Raw genomic sequence first — 15,406 nt, 5'->3', positions numbered from 1 at the left:
AATAATGAAATTTTTGCATCCTTTTTTCCATACTAAATATTCTCAATCTAGGGTGTATTTTACACTTAATCCACATCTGATTTGGATAAACCTCATTTTAGGTATGAATGTCTGGTGACCACCATATTGGGTAGCCCATGTACAGACTATGTTTCCAGCCTCAGCAAGTGAATGCTGTCTGCCTTGTTTGATTCCACAATTCTTTCCATGAGCTGGGTGGTGTCTCTGGTGATAAATGTGATTGACTGGAGGACTTTCTAGTATTACCCCTCAAAGGGTAATACTGCAGCATGAGGTGTTGGAAAGGAAGCTGGATTTCTACTGGGAGCCTTTGACAGAGCATCTGAGGAAGGCCCTCCAGTCCCCAGTAAGCCCCATCACTTGAGGCCACATTTCACACCTGCCTTGCCTTTGCCACTTCAGAACGGACTCTGCAGCCTACCTGCCTAGGGTCTAATCCTGCCTCCACAGTTTCCTAGTAAATTACTTAATCTATTCCACAGAATTCTTATCAGTAAATTGAGAGCAATCATACTATTTACCTTATAGGGTTTTTGTGAATATTGAATGAGCTAGTATGTGAAAAGCACTTAGAGAGTGTCAGGCACTCAGATGTAGGTGTTGCTACCACAATTATACTGTTGTATTCATAAAGTTCTACCAGGCTCTTCCAGATAGCAGTAATTAATGTCCCAGTGTGGCAACCTGACATGGAATCTTGGCACAGTTCTCTAATCAGGTACGGTGTGAGTTCCTCACGTATTGCCTTACCAAATAGGAAGAATTCAACCAGGTAAATGCTAAGAATCATAAGTCTATAATATATCCTATTGTATGGGTCACTTCTCAAATGTTTGGTTTATGGACAACTCTTCTATTTAAGTAGATATGCTAGATATCTTATGCATAACAAACCACCTCAAATTTGGTGTAAAACAACAGCCATTTTGTGTTGTTGTTGTTGTCATTTGAGATGGAGTCTCACTCTATAGCCCAGCCTGGAGTGAAGAGGCACAATCTCGGCTTACTGCAATTTCTGCCTCCTGAGTTCAGGCAATTCTCTGCCTCAGCCTCCTGAGTAGCTAGGATAACAGGTGCCTGCCACCATACCCTGCTAATTTTTGTATTTTTATTTCTTTTAGTAGATACAGGGTTTCACCATCTTGAACAGGCTGGCCTTGAACTTCTGAACTTGTGATCCATCCACCTCAGCCTCCTAAAGTGCTGGAACTACAGGCATGAGCCACCACGCCCAACCTATTTTATTAAGCTCATGAATTCTGTGGGTCATGAATTCTGAAATGATGCAGTGGGGTTGGTTGTGTGCCTCCAGGGTTTCCGGGGTACATAACGAGTTTAAAAGTTTCCCAACACTATAAAGCGAAATGAGATGTGAATCCAGAATTTAAACCGAGACAGCCAGGTCCTTCAGACCACTGGCTTCACTGCTATGCTATATTTTAAATACAAGGTTACAGTTCATTATTCACAACTGCAAAATCCAAAAAGCTCTAAAAAACAAGCATTTGTTTAGTAATTCATTAGGCAGGAGGCCAGGTGCAGTGACTCACACCTGTTATCCTAGTACTTTGGGAGGCTGAGGTGGGTGGATCACTTGAGGCCAGGAGTTCGACACCAACCTGGCCATCATGGCGAAACCCCATTTCTATTAAAAATACAACAACATAAAAGAGTGGCTTGGTATGGTGGCATACTCCTGTAGTCCCAGCTACCTAGGAGGCTGAGGTATCAGAATCACTGGAACCCAGGAGGAGGTGGTTGCAATGAGCTGAGATGACACCACTACACTCTAGCCTGAGTGACAGAGCAAGATTCTGTCTCAAAAACAAAAGCCAAAAACAAAATCATTAGGCAGAAAAGCTGCCCTGAACTGATATGAGTGTTTGCATTGGCCTTATTTATCTCACTTACTGCTTACTGTGAAAATATGTGTATATTTCACCAAAGAAAATTAGCATGTTTGACTAAAAGTGCTGGCACAGACCCCACTAGAACTGATGTCTAGTATATGATGTGTGTCCCTTTTTAAAGCCCCAAAAATTCTGCATTAAATAACACACTCGCCCAACAGGTGTCAGAAAAGGAATGCTGAACTTGTAACATCAAAATCCAATGAGCATTTAAAATGTGCATTGCACAGAGCTACATATTTTACATGACTTACCTTTTTCATCTCCTAAACTCAATTATGAAACACTATGTTATCCCCAATTAGAGGTGAGGAAACTGAGCTCAAAGTCACATAGCCGACCTAAAATCTTACAAATTAAGAATGGCAGGGTTGGAAATTATACTGAATAATCATTATAATATCAGTTTTTAGGATTCTGGTATGACATAGAATTTTTACAAACTAAAGGCCAGTAGTTTTGTTAATGCATTACAGTTTCTTTGGTGATTAAGAAAAATTTGAACTCTTAATCACTTACACTTTGAAAAATACCCAGAATTTGGCTGCATTAATATTTGATCCTCCTAAATGCAGACCCTTTTTCAAAAACCTTCTGACTGCATCTGTCTCTGTCTAAAATCCCTCTGAGGAATATTACAATCTTAATTCCCTTGTTAATGGTTTCTAGCTTCCTCTGTTTATAAATCATATATTTTTCCCCCAGGGCAGTGGGGACTTATCTCATCCAGGGTCCCTGGTGGATTCATCATAGAATTGGGAAGATGGTTGATGGTCATTAGGAAAACAGAAGAGGGTGAGAAAGAGAAAGGAGGAAAGAGCCTGGCCATGTCACTGTGCCAGGTGTGGTGCTACCTATCTTAGGGTACCTCATTTTAACTAAGGTCTTCTTCCCAAACATGTTTCCAGACAGACTGAAGCCAGAGGGCAGGGAAACCTCAGGTGTGGTCTTTGGGCCCTCTCTGGAAGCAGTATCTGTGGACAGAGTATTAAAAGGCCAAGCAAGAATAGCTGTCTTTTCATCAAATACTGGGATTTCTGACATCATGGCTCTGCTCCAGTCTTGCAATTAAAAATATTCATTCTACCTGAGACCAAAGACTGTTATCTCAGCCACTGGAGCTCCCACCTGGGAAGCCCAAGCCCTTAGCCTTGCCTGTTCTCTTCTGGGTTCTGAACTGCAGTGTGCTGCCCATCTTCTGTGTCCAGGAGCCCTGGGTGCCCAGGGAGCTGGTGGCCATAGACAGACATTACTTCTAAAAGACTGGAGTGTATGACCCTGTCATGTTGCTGTGGTGAAAACCTTGAACTGTCTTTCAGGGTATCTTCTGGACGAAGGGAGGACGAAGGTGGGCTCTCTGGAGTGGTGTGTATGGTCAAATCTCAGAGGCAGGCATTAGAAATGTCACTGGAAAAGAATAAGGTTATGGGAAAATTATAAAGTTATTCCTGTGTTGTGCATCAAACACCCCGTTTCTCACAGTTTCCCATGTCTTTTGAAATGTAGCTTGATTTCACTCTCAGTGTCCTCATGAAATTGACCCTCAAAACATGCTTCCAGGAACAGGCATACTCTCAATTATTTTAAGCTCTGTGCAGAGATTCCAGAGGCTCTCATATATTCTCTATTTATAGCACTCTTAGCATGTTAGTAATTTTTTCACAGCACCCATATAACAAAACAAATACCCAAAGTTCTGTGTATTGAGTACTTTGGTCCAAACAATGTAATACTTGTCAAAAAAACTTAGCACCTGTTGAGCACCACACAACTTCTCAAACCTTGGAATCACCCTCATTTCCTGTTCCATACTTGTTTCTGGCATGATACTTGCTTTTTCATCACAGTACCCTCTGAAAATCCAACACCAAAAAGTATTCATCATCAAAAGTGCAGAGATGTAATGCTGAAAGTGTGAATAACCTCATGCTTATATTCACATAAAGTCTATCAGATATCACCATGTTTCTCTCAAAAATTTAACACTGGAGGGGGCAGAGCAAGATGGCCTAATAGGAACAGCTCCAGTCTCCAACTCCCAGCGCGAGCGACACAGAAGACCGGTGATTTCTACATTTTCAACTGAGGTACTGGGTTCATCTCACTAGGGAGTGCCAGAAAATCGGTGCTGGTCAGCTGCTGCAGCCGGACCAGCGAGAGCTGAAGCAGGGCGAGACATGGCCTCAACTGGGAAGCGCAAGGGGGAAGGGAATCTCTTTTCCTAGCCAGGGGAACTGAGACACACAACACCTGGAAAATTGGGTAACTCCCACCCCAATACTGTGCTTTAAGCAAACAGGCACACTAGGAGATTATATCCCACACCTGGCTGGGAGGGTCCCACGCGCACGGAGCCTCCCTCATTGCTAGCACAGCCGTCTGTCATCAAACCTCAAGGCAGCAGCAATGCTAGGGGAGGGGTGCCCAACATTGCTGAGGATTAAATAGGTAAACAAAGCCTCTGGGAAGCTCGAACTGGGTGGAGCTCACAGCAGCTCAAGGAAACCTGCCTGTCTCAGTAGACTCCACCTCTGGGAACGGGGCACAGCTAAACAACAACAACAATAACAAAAAGCAGCAGAAACCTCTGTAGACACAAACGACTCTGTCTGACAGCTTTGAAGAGAGCAGTGGATCTCCCAACTCGGAGGTTGAGATCTGAGAATGGATAGACTGCCTGCTCAAGTGGGTCCCTGACCCCTGAGTAGACTAACTGGGAGACATCCCCCACTAGGGGCAGTCTGACACCCCACACCTCACACGGTGGAGTACACCCCTGAGAGGAAGCTTCCAAAGTAAGAATCAGACAGGTACACTCGCTGTTCAGCAATATTCTATCTTCTGCAGCCTCTGCTGCTGATACCCAGGCAAACAGGGTCTGGAGTGGACCTCAAACAATCTCCAACAGACCTACAGCTGAGGGTCCTGACTGTAAGAAGGAAAACTATCAAACAGGAAGGACACCTACACCAAAACCCCATCAGTTCGTCACCATCATCAAACACCAGAGCAGATAAAACCACAAAGATGGGGAAAAAGCAGGGCAGAAAAGCTGGAAATTCAAAAAATAACAGCGCATCTCCCCATGCAAAGGAGCACAGCTCATCACCAGCAATGGATCAAAGCTGGACAGAGAATGACTTTGACGAGATGAGAGAAGAAGGCTTCAGTCCGTCAAACTTCTCAGAGCTAAAGGGGAAATTACCTACCCACTGCAAAGAAACTAAAAATCTTGAAAAAAGAGTGGAAGAATTGATAGCTAGAGTAATTAATGCAGAGAAGGTAATAAACGAATGGACAGAGATGAAAACCATGACACAAGAAATATGTGACAAATGCACAAGCTTCAGTAACGGACTTGATCAACTGGAAGAAAGAGTATCAGCGATTGAGGATCAAATGAATGAAATGAAGTGAGAAGAGAAACCTAAAGAAAAAAGAAGAAAAAGAAATGAACAAAGCAAGAAGTATGGGATTATGTAAAAAGACGAAATCTACGTCTGATTGGGGTGCCTGAAAGTGAGGGGGAAATGCAACCAAGTTGGAAAACACTCTTCAGGATATCATCCAGGAGAACTTCCCCAACCTAGTAGGGCAGGCCAACATTCAAATCCAGGAAATACAGAGAACACCACAAAGATACTCCTCGAGAAGAGCAACACCAGGACACAAAATTGCCAGATTCACCAAAGTTGAAATGAACGAAAAAATCTTAAGGGCAACCAGAGAACAAGGACGGGTTACCAACAAAGGGAAGCCCATCAGACTAACAGCAGATCTCTCGGCAGAAACTCTACAAGCCAGAAGAAATGGGGGCCAATATTTAACATTCTTAAAGAAAAGAATTTTAAACCCAGAATTTCATATCCAGCCAAACTAAGTTTCATAAGTGAAGGAGAAATAAAATCCTTTACAGATAAGCAAATGCTTAGAGATTTTGTCACCACCAGGCCTGCCTTACAAGAGACCCTGAAGGAAGCACTAAGCATGGAAAGGAACAACCAGTACCAGCCATTGCAAAAACATGCCAAAATGTAAAGACCATCGAGGCTAGGAAGAAACTGCATCAACTAATGAGCAAAATAACCAGTTAATATCATAATGGCAGGATCAAGTTCACACATAACAATATTAACCTTACATGTAAATGGACTAAATGCTCCAATTAAAAGACACAGACTGGCAAACTGGATAAAGAGTCAAGACCCATCAGTTTGCTGTATTCAGGAGACCCATCTCACATGCAGAGACATATATAGGCTCAAAATAAAGGGATGGAGGAAGATTTACCAAGCAAATGGAGAACAAAAAAAAAAAAGCATGGGTTGCAATACTAGTCTCTGATAAAACAGACTTTAAACCATCAAAGATCAAAAGAGACAAAGAAGGCCATTACATAATGGTAAAGGGATCAATTCAACAGGAAGAGCTAACTATCCTAAATATATATGCACCCAATACAGGAGCACCCAGATTCATCAAGCAAGTCCTTAGAGACTTACAAAGAGACTTAGACTCCCATACGATAATAATGGGAGACTTCAACACTCCACTGTCAACATTAGACAGATCAACGAGACAGAAAGTTAACAAGGATATCCAGGAATTGAACTCATCTCTGCAGCAAGCAGACCTAATAGACATCTATAGAACTCTCCACCCCAAATCAACTGAATATACCTTCTTCTCAGCACCACATCGCACTTATTCCAAAATTGACCACATAATTGGAAGTAAAGCACTCCTCAGCAAATGTACAAGAACAGAAATTATAACAAACAGTCTCTCAGACCACAGTGCCATCAAACTTGAACTCAGGACTAAGAAACTCAATCAAAACCACTCAACTATATGGAAACTGAACAACCTGCTCCTGAATGACTACTGGGTACATAACGGAATGAAGGCAGAAATAAAGATGCTCTTTGAAACCAATGAGAACAAAGATACAACATACCAGAATCTCTGGGACACATTTAAAGCAGTGTGTAGACAGAAATTTATAGCACTAAATGCCCTCAAGAGAAAGCTGGAAAGATCGAAAATTGACCTTCTCACATCACATTTAAAAGAACTAGAGAAGAAAGAGCAAACACATTCAAAGCTAGCAGAAGTCAAGAAATAACTAAGATCAGAGCAAAACTGAAGGACATAGAGACACAAAAAACCCTCCAAAAAATCAATGAATCCAGGAGTTGGTTTTTTGAAAAGATCAACAAAATTGACAGACTGCTAGCAAGACTAATAAAGAAGAAAAGAGAGAAGAATCAAATAGATGCAATAAAAAATGATAAAGGGGATATCACCACCAACCCCACAGAAATACAAACTACCATCAGAGAATGCTATAAACACCTCTACACAAATAAACCGGAAAATCTAGAAGAAATGGATAATTTCCTGGACACATACACTCTTCCAAGACTAAACCAGGAAGCAGTTGAATCCCTGAATAGACCAATAGCAGGCTCTGATATTGAGGCAATAATTAATAGCCTACCAACCAAAAAAAGTCCAGGACCAGATGGATTCACAGCTGAATTCTACCAGAAGTACAAGGAGGAGCTGGTACCATTCCTTCTGAAACTATTCCAATCAATAGAAGAAGAGGGAATCCTCCCTAACTCATGTTATGAGGCCAACATCATCCTGATACCAAAGCCTGGCAGAGACACAACAAAAAAAAGAGAATTTTAGACCAATATCCCTGATGAACATCGATGCAAAAATCCTCAATAAAATACTGGCAAAACGGATGCAGCAGCACATCAAAAAGCTTATCCACCATGATCAAGGTGGCTTCATCCCTGGGATGCAAGGCTGGTTCAACATTCACAAATCAATAAACGTAATCCAGCATATAAACAGAACCAAAGACAAGAACCACATGATTATCTCAATAGATGCAGAAAAGGCTTTTGACAAAATTCAACAGCCCTTCTTGCTAAAAACGCTCAATAAATTCGGTATTGATGGAACATATTTCAAAATGATAAGAGCTATTTATGACAAACCCACAGCGAATATCATACTGAATGGGCAAAAACTGGAAAAATTCCCTTTGAAAACTGGCACAAGACAGGGATGCCCTCTCTCACCACTCCTGTTCAACATAGTGTTGGAACTTCTGGCTAGGGCAATCAGGCAAGAGAAAGAAATCAAGGGTATTCAGTTAGGAAAAGAAGAAGTCAAATTGTCCCTCTTTGCAGATGACATGATTGTATATTTAGAAAACTCCATTGTCTCAGCCCCAAATCTCCTTAAGCTGATAAGAAACTTCAGCGAAGTCTCAGGATACAAAATTAATGTGCAAAAATCACAAGCATTCTTATACACCAGTAACAGACAAACAGGGAGCCAAATCATGAGTGAACTTCCATTCACAATGGCTTCAAAGAGAATAAAATACCTAGGAATCCAACTTTCAATCGATGTAAAGGACCTCTTTAAGGAGAACTACAAACCACTGCTCAGTAAAATAAAAGAGGACACAAACAAATGGAAGAACATACCATGCTCATGGATAGGAAGAATCAATATCATGAAAATGGCCATACTGCCCAAGGTTATTTATAGATTCAATGCCATCCCCATCAAGCTACCAATGAGTTTCTTCACAGAATTGGAAAAAACTGCTTTAAAGTTCATATGGAACCAAAAAGAGCCCACATTGCCACGACAATCCTAAGTCAAAAGAACAAAGCTGGAGGCATCACTCTACCTGACTTCAAACTATACTATAAGGCTACAGTAACCAAAACAGCATGGTACTGGTACCAAAACAGAGATATAGACCAATGGAACAGAACAGAGTCCTCAGAAATAATACCACACATCTACAGCCAACTGATCTTTGACAAACCTGAGAGAAACAAGAAATGGGGAAAGGATTCCCTATTTAATAAATGGTGCTGCGAAAATTGGCTAGCCATAAGTAGAGAGCTGAAACTGGATCCTTTCCTTACTCCTTATACAAAAATTAATTCAAGATGGATTAGAGACTTAAATGTTAGACCTAATATCATAAAATTCCTAGAAGAAAACCTGGGTAGTACCATTCAGGACATAGGCATGGGCAAAGACTTCATGTCTAAAACACCAAAAGCAACGGCAGCAAAAGCCAAAATTGACAAATGGGATCTCATTAAACTAAAGAGCTTCTGCACAGCAAAAGAAACTCCCATCAGAGTGAACAGGCAACCTACAGAATGGGAAAAAATTTTTGCAATCGACTCATCTGACAAAGGGCTAATATCCAGAACCTACAAAGAACTCAAATTTACAAGAAAAAAACAAACAACCCCATCAAAAAGTGGGCAAAGGATATGAACAGATATTTCTCAAAAGAAGACATCCATACAGCCAACAGACACATGAAAAAATGCTCATCATCATTGGCCATCAGAGAAATGCAAATCAAAACCACAATGAGATACCATCTCACACCAGTTAGAATGGCGATCATTAAAAAGTCAGGAAACAACAGGTGTTGGAGAGGATGTGGAGAAATAGGAACACTTTTACACTGTTAGTGGGATTGTAAACTAGTTCAACCATTATGGAAAACAGTATGGCGATTCCTCTAGGATCTAGAACTAGATGTACCATATGACCCAGCCATCCCATTACTGGGTATATACCCAAAGGATTATACATTATGCTGCTATAAAGACACATGCACACGTATGTTTATTGCAGCACTATTCACAATAGCAAAGACTTGGAATCAACCTAATGTCCATCAGTGACAGACTGGATTAAGAAAATGTGGCACATATACACCATGGAATACTATGCAGCCTTAAAAAAGGATGAGTTTGTGTCCTTTGTAGGGACATGGATGCAGGTGGAAACCATCATTCTTAGCAAACTATCAGAAGAACAGAAAACCAAACACCACATGTTCTCACTCATAGGTGGGAACTGAACAATGAGATCACTTGGACTTGGGAAGGGGAACATCACACACCGGGGCCTATCATGGGGAGGGCGGAGGAGGGAGGGATTGCATTGGGAGTTATACCTGATGTAAATGATGAGTTGATGGGTGCTGACGAGTTGATGGGACAGCACAGCAACATGGCACAAGTATACATATGTAACAAACCTGCACGTTATGCACATGTACCCTGGAACTTAAAGTATAATAATAATAATAAATTCATTAAAAAATAAAAAAGTAAAAATAAAAATTAATATAATAAAATGGCTTTTCTTTAAAAAAAAGAAATGCATATCATAAAAAAATAAAAAAATAATAAAAAAAAACAAAACAAAACACTGGATCTCATGAATTTGCTGTGGCACCATAGAGCACCTTGGTGTACAGTTTGGGAACTCCAGTTTCGATGTTTCCGTTCATAAGCTGCTAATCCTAGGACTGCTTCTACTTTAACCTTTATCCCTAAATTTGGAACGAAAGGCTTCCTGCCAAATGAATTCCAGCCATTGGGGAGTGGGACAGCAGAGGGAACTTTCTTGAAATAGTAAAGACTATGTCTTAGAAAAGTGTGTTTCCGTCTCTACCACAGACAGGTTCTGGTGTCTTTGTAGCACATTTCACAAGCTTTTAGATATATTTGGACCACTGGGGACATCGTTTTCCTTAAGGAGGTGTCCTCTGGGGAGTAGGGGTGCTCATTTACATGCTATATCTTTCTAAGTACTGGATCTTCATGTGTTTGAAGGGTAGCACATTAAGGTAGTTGCATGGGGATGGCCCCTTTGTCCCCATTTTGCGACAACTGCCCCATTCCCTCCACCCCATCACTCCCATGTCCAGAAATTCCAAATCTGGAAACTCTACCCCAACCTGAGGACCATAATCATCTTCACCATTGTTTGCTTACAATTTCCTGTGCATTCTACCAGCCCCTCATAGACAGGGCTCCTTATTTCCCACCGTTCTTAAAGGTGGAATGCCAAGGTGTTTATCTTCTCCTTTCACAGCATGCCTGACTCTGTGGTGGCTCCACTAAAATCCTTCCCTGCTCTCAAGTAGTGCACACCTATGGAAATCAGGATGCCCACTCCCCGCTTGACCAGGAGGCCACCCTGAGGGACAAGATTTGCATTGCTGAGACCTGGCTGGTATCATTCAAAGAAACATTCTACAGGTATAGTCCAGGGGCCTGCTCCTTGAGAAAGGTAAGGAGAGAGCCAGGTGTGAGCTTCTGTGTTCAGCACAGGGCCACCAGCAGGAAGTGGGCCAGGGACGGCTCCTTTCTCTTGCCTGGAGGGGAAAACAGAAGATCCTGGCCTGAACTTCCCTCCAGCTGCCCTGTCTTAAGTGGCTCCTCCACCTGGTGAGGCTGTCCTTTGTCTCTCCAACTTCTACATGGGACATTACAGCTGGCCTTGGCCTGAAGCTCCCTAATCTTTATGGGATGACATCTATGGGATGTGATCCTTCACCTGGAGCCAGGGGAGGGGTTGGCACAGAGAAGCAATGAGACAGGTCTCAAGGCCAGGCCTTCTTTCAGCCTTGAGCAATGGGCTCAAGGCTATGAAATGATCCAACACATAAAATAAATATTAAATATAAAAATAGAGTCCAAAAAAGCCACAGAAAAATAAATATTTTACACATTTAACTAAACATCTACAAACAGTACATTATCAATTGGTCCCCTGCTGCTCAGTCCAATTCTTCCAGAATAACCCATAAATTCTGTCTAATGTGGGAAGGGGGTTCACATTAATGCTTGCTGTGCTGAAAGTGGAAGCCCCAAAGACAAGATTTCCAGGATCCACAACAGTCCTGGAGCAGCTCCCACAAGCCCCTCAGCAGTCCACGCTGCTGGAGTGTGTGTCTGACATGAGTTTGCATGTTACAGATGAAGTCTACACCCCTTAACTGGAAAGACATGCTTGAGCGCAGGGCCAGCTTGGTAGGGAAGCCCCGTAGTGAAGCCTCAGTGCCTCCCCTTCTGCCCTGGTCCTCAGGGCTCTGCCTCCTCCCCATTCTAGAGACAATCCCTTCCATAAATGAAAATAGCCTCCCGGGCCCGGGGTGTGTCGGGGTTCCTTGGACAACAAGGTTCTTTGTTTCTTTAGCTGGGGAAAGTGTTAATAATACAGAGTCCCAGGGCTCAACAGTAATTCCCAAGGTCTAAGCAGGCTACAGTCTCCTCTTGGACCCCATTGGTGAGTCACACTATTACACAGAGTGGCACTGGTTCCTTTCCTGGTACAGGAGAAATGCTACTAACCACATCCTCCTTTGTTCCTCCAGGAAGGCATTGGGATTGAAAGGAAAACTCTGACAAGGACCCAGCTCAGCTATTAACTAGCATATTTGCTGCTCTTTAGGCTCCTTGTCTATCTCCATCTGTGGAAAGTGGAAGCATGTGTCTAATTCTAGATACTGATCTAGAAGCTGTATAGTCTGATGATTTTAAGTCCATCTACTCCACGAACAAGATGGTCTCGGTTTAAGTATTGGTTACTTAAACACTCAGTGTTTCTGCTTCCTTGTTTGTTAAGCCTTCTTTCTGTTGTCAGGATGAGTACAAATGTTAATAAATCCAAAGCACTTAGAAGATTGCCTGGAACTGAGTAAGCATTTTTTTTTTTACTATTAATACCATCATTATTGTCATGGCTACTAATGGTCAACAAAGGTCAACCAAGCACCTGCTCTGTGACAGCTCCTAGGTGGGTCCTGCAGGGGATACAGAACCATACCCATAGCTTGTCAGGTTCCTGGTTGGGCAGGTGTTCCTTTGGAAGAGATAATGTTCACAAAGGTGGAGTGATTCATCCTAGATAGGCTCGTGACAGACTCCTTTTCAGGGGAGGTCACATCTGAAGAATGGCTGCATGTGTTCAACTCAGACATCCAGAGGAGGAGCTGAGGAAGACTCTGGAGCCCTTGGAGGTCAGGCTAAAGAGTTTAGACTTTATTCAATGGACAATGGGGAGAAAGTGGCTTTCCACAGAGTTCTGTAGATGTCCACAGAGCTTCTCTGGTTTTTAATCTTTTGGGTTTCTTTTGGCCAAAGCATCTATTTTTCTCTCTTGGAATGTCAATTTACTATTAGCTCTTTGTTTTCAGAGGACATTTTCTTAACATTGGCACAAATTGCATTTATAAATAACTCTGAAAGAAGTGTTAAATATTGCATAATTTTTGATGTGCCAGACTAACTTGCCATCAGACAGGTTCACTAGGACGTGGCATGTTGTCCAGCCTAATGCAATAGCATGCAAATTATTTTCAGAACTCCAACCTTCTTCTCATATTTGTTGGTGCAATTAGAAGTGCCTGTGAATATATACTTTGTTCTAGACAATTACAGAAATTGGATACTGGCATGTTTCTTTAGAGCATGACTAGTCTACTTTTGGGAAAATTGAGTTTCCTTGTCCAGTTGGTGATTGCAGGATTTTTTTTAGCTGCTTGTTTGTATTCACCCAAGTCCTTCATTCCATAAAATAGAAAACCAAGGCCCCATGAAAGAGAGTTGCTAAAGAAAAGTGGGGAGAGAACCAGGAGTAGAACTAGAAGTATAACTAATCCAACATTTTAGTATTTCTTGTCTCTTAGCTCTCTAACATTGAAAGAGTAATCCTCAAATGTAGACACCATCCTTTTCCAGAAATAATTGGAGGTCCATAAAGCAGGTACCCTCTGTAGTTCGGTCTGGAATTGGTGGAATGCAGAAATGTATTTGCTACATGGAAGGTGCTTGGCTGGGTGCAGTGGCACATGCCTGTAATCCCAGCACTTTGTTAGGCCAAGGCAGGTGGAACACGAGGTCAAGAGATGGAGACCATCCTGGCTAATATAGTGAAACCCTGTCTCTAATAAAAAATGCAAAAATTAGCTGAGTATGGTGGAACAAACCTGTAGCCCCACCTACTCAGAAGGAAGAGGCATGAGAATAACTTGAACCCAGAAAGCAGAGTTTGCAGTGAGCCAACATCATGCCACTGCACTCCAGCCTGGTGACAGAATGAGACTCCGCCTAAAGAAAAAAAAAAAAAAGAAGAAGAAGACTGTGCTCAATAAATGTTCCACAGACTTACAAGTTCAAAAAGGGCAAAAACAGTTTTTATTGTGCTGATCTTTAAATTTCCAAGGCCTAGTTCAATGCCATGCACATAGTAGGTCCTCAATAAACATTCATTGGTGGAATGGATGGATGGCAAAAAGATTCAGAAACCTGAGATCAACCTTTAGCTCTTGTTATTAGCAGTGAATCTAAATGTGTCTGCAGTAACCTCAATTCTTGCCTTCAAGAAGAAAGAACTCAACAGAGGGGCATAAGGCAGAGTGAGAGACCAGAGCAAGTTTTAGAGCAGGAATAAGAATTTATTAAAAAGTTTACCAGGAGCTCAAGATGAGCCTGGAAAACATAGTGAAATCCTATATCTACAAAAAATTACAAAAATTAGTTGGGCATGGTGGTGTGCACCTGTACTGCCAGCTACTCGGGAGGCTGACGTGGAAGGATGACTTCAGGTAGGCAGGTGAAGTTTGCAGTGAGCTGGTATCTCTCCACTGCACTCCAGTCTGGGAGCCAGAGCAAGACTCTATCTCAGAAAAATAAATAAATAAATAAATACATAATAAAAAATAAATAAAAAATTACAGCAGGAATGAGAGGAAGTAATGTACATTTGGAATAGGGCCAAGTTGGCAACTTAAGAGATCAAGTGCGCGGTTTGACCTTTGACTTGGGGTCTTATACACTGTCATGCTTCTGGGGTCTTGCATCCCTTCTTCCCTGATTCTTCCCCTGGAGTGGGCAGTCTACATGTGCAGCAGCCTGTTAGCACCTGGGAGGGGAGCATGAGCAGTATATTTACTGAAATTATACGCATGCTCACTTGAGGCGATACCAGTGGAGCATTCCCAGAGGAAAGTCATAAACCAGTTAAACTGAAGAAGGAAAACATGAAAGTTACAATATGTAAAGCCAGAAAATTAACCTTCCCCTCAGGGCTTAGTGTAGTGTAGCACCCCTGTAGTCTAAGTTAGAGAAAAATACTAACTGCCTGTTTTTCCTTCTGTGCTCAGCAAGCCTTATCTGTTCTCATTAGTTTTCACATTTCTTGAGGCTCAGAGAGTTCTCGCTTACCTCCCCAGCACAGCTGCAATGTCATAAGATTGATAAGTATATGTTACAAAAACATATACTCCCAAGGATGTAGGACATGTTGTATAACAAAAGTAAAAGAATGATTAATTGCCTTTGTTCTTGCTTGTGCTAGTACACTTCCTGCAGCACGTAACTCCCACCACAAACTGCTTAAAAGATGATTGATCCCTTTGTTCAGGCTCAGACTTTTTGGACCCTAGTAGGACTGAGCTGGTGGTCACCTTAACAATAAACAGCTTTCCTGAACTCTGTTCTATCTCTTCTGTCTCTGAGTATCTTGAAACTTTTCTGGGGGCTCATCCTGGATTGGAGACAGCAGATATTTATCTCCTTTGCCTGTGGCATAGAGCAACAGGACACAGGAGACTT

The 15,406-nt window shown here is 41.9% G+C and overlaps 1 pseudogene; it reads left to right on the top strand.

Moving 5' to 3' along the window:
- Nucleotides 1–15,406, top strand: part of LOC126947218 (polypeptide N-acetylgalactosaminyltransferase 15-like) — a 72,917-nt pseudogene that overhangs the window by 38,749 nt on the left and 18,762 nt on the right.

This window comes from Macaca thibetana, chromosome Y (assembly GCF_024542745.1).
Source record: "Macaca thibetana thibetana isolate TM-01 chromosome Y, ASM2454274v1, whole genome shotgun sequence".
In the NCBI taxonomy this organism is placed as follows: domain Eukaryota; kingdom Metazoa; phylum Chordata; class Mammalia; order Primates; family Cercopithecidae; genus Macaca; species Macaca thibetana.
This window is presented reverse-complemented; position numbering and strand designations above follow the sequence as displayed.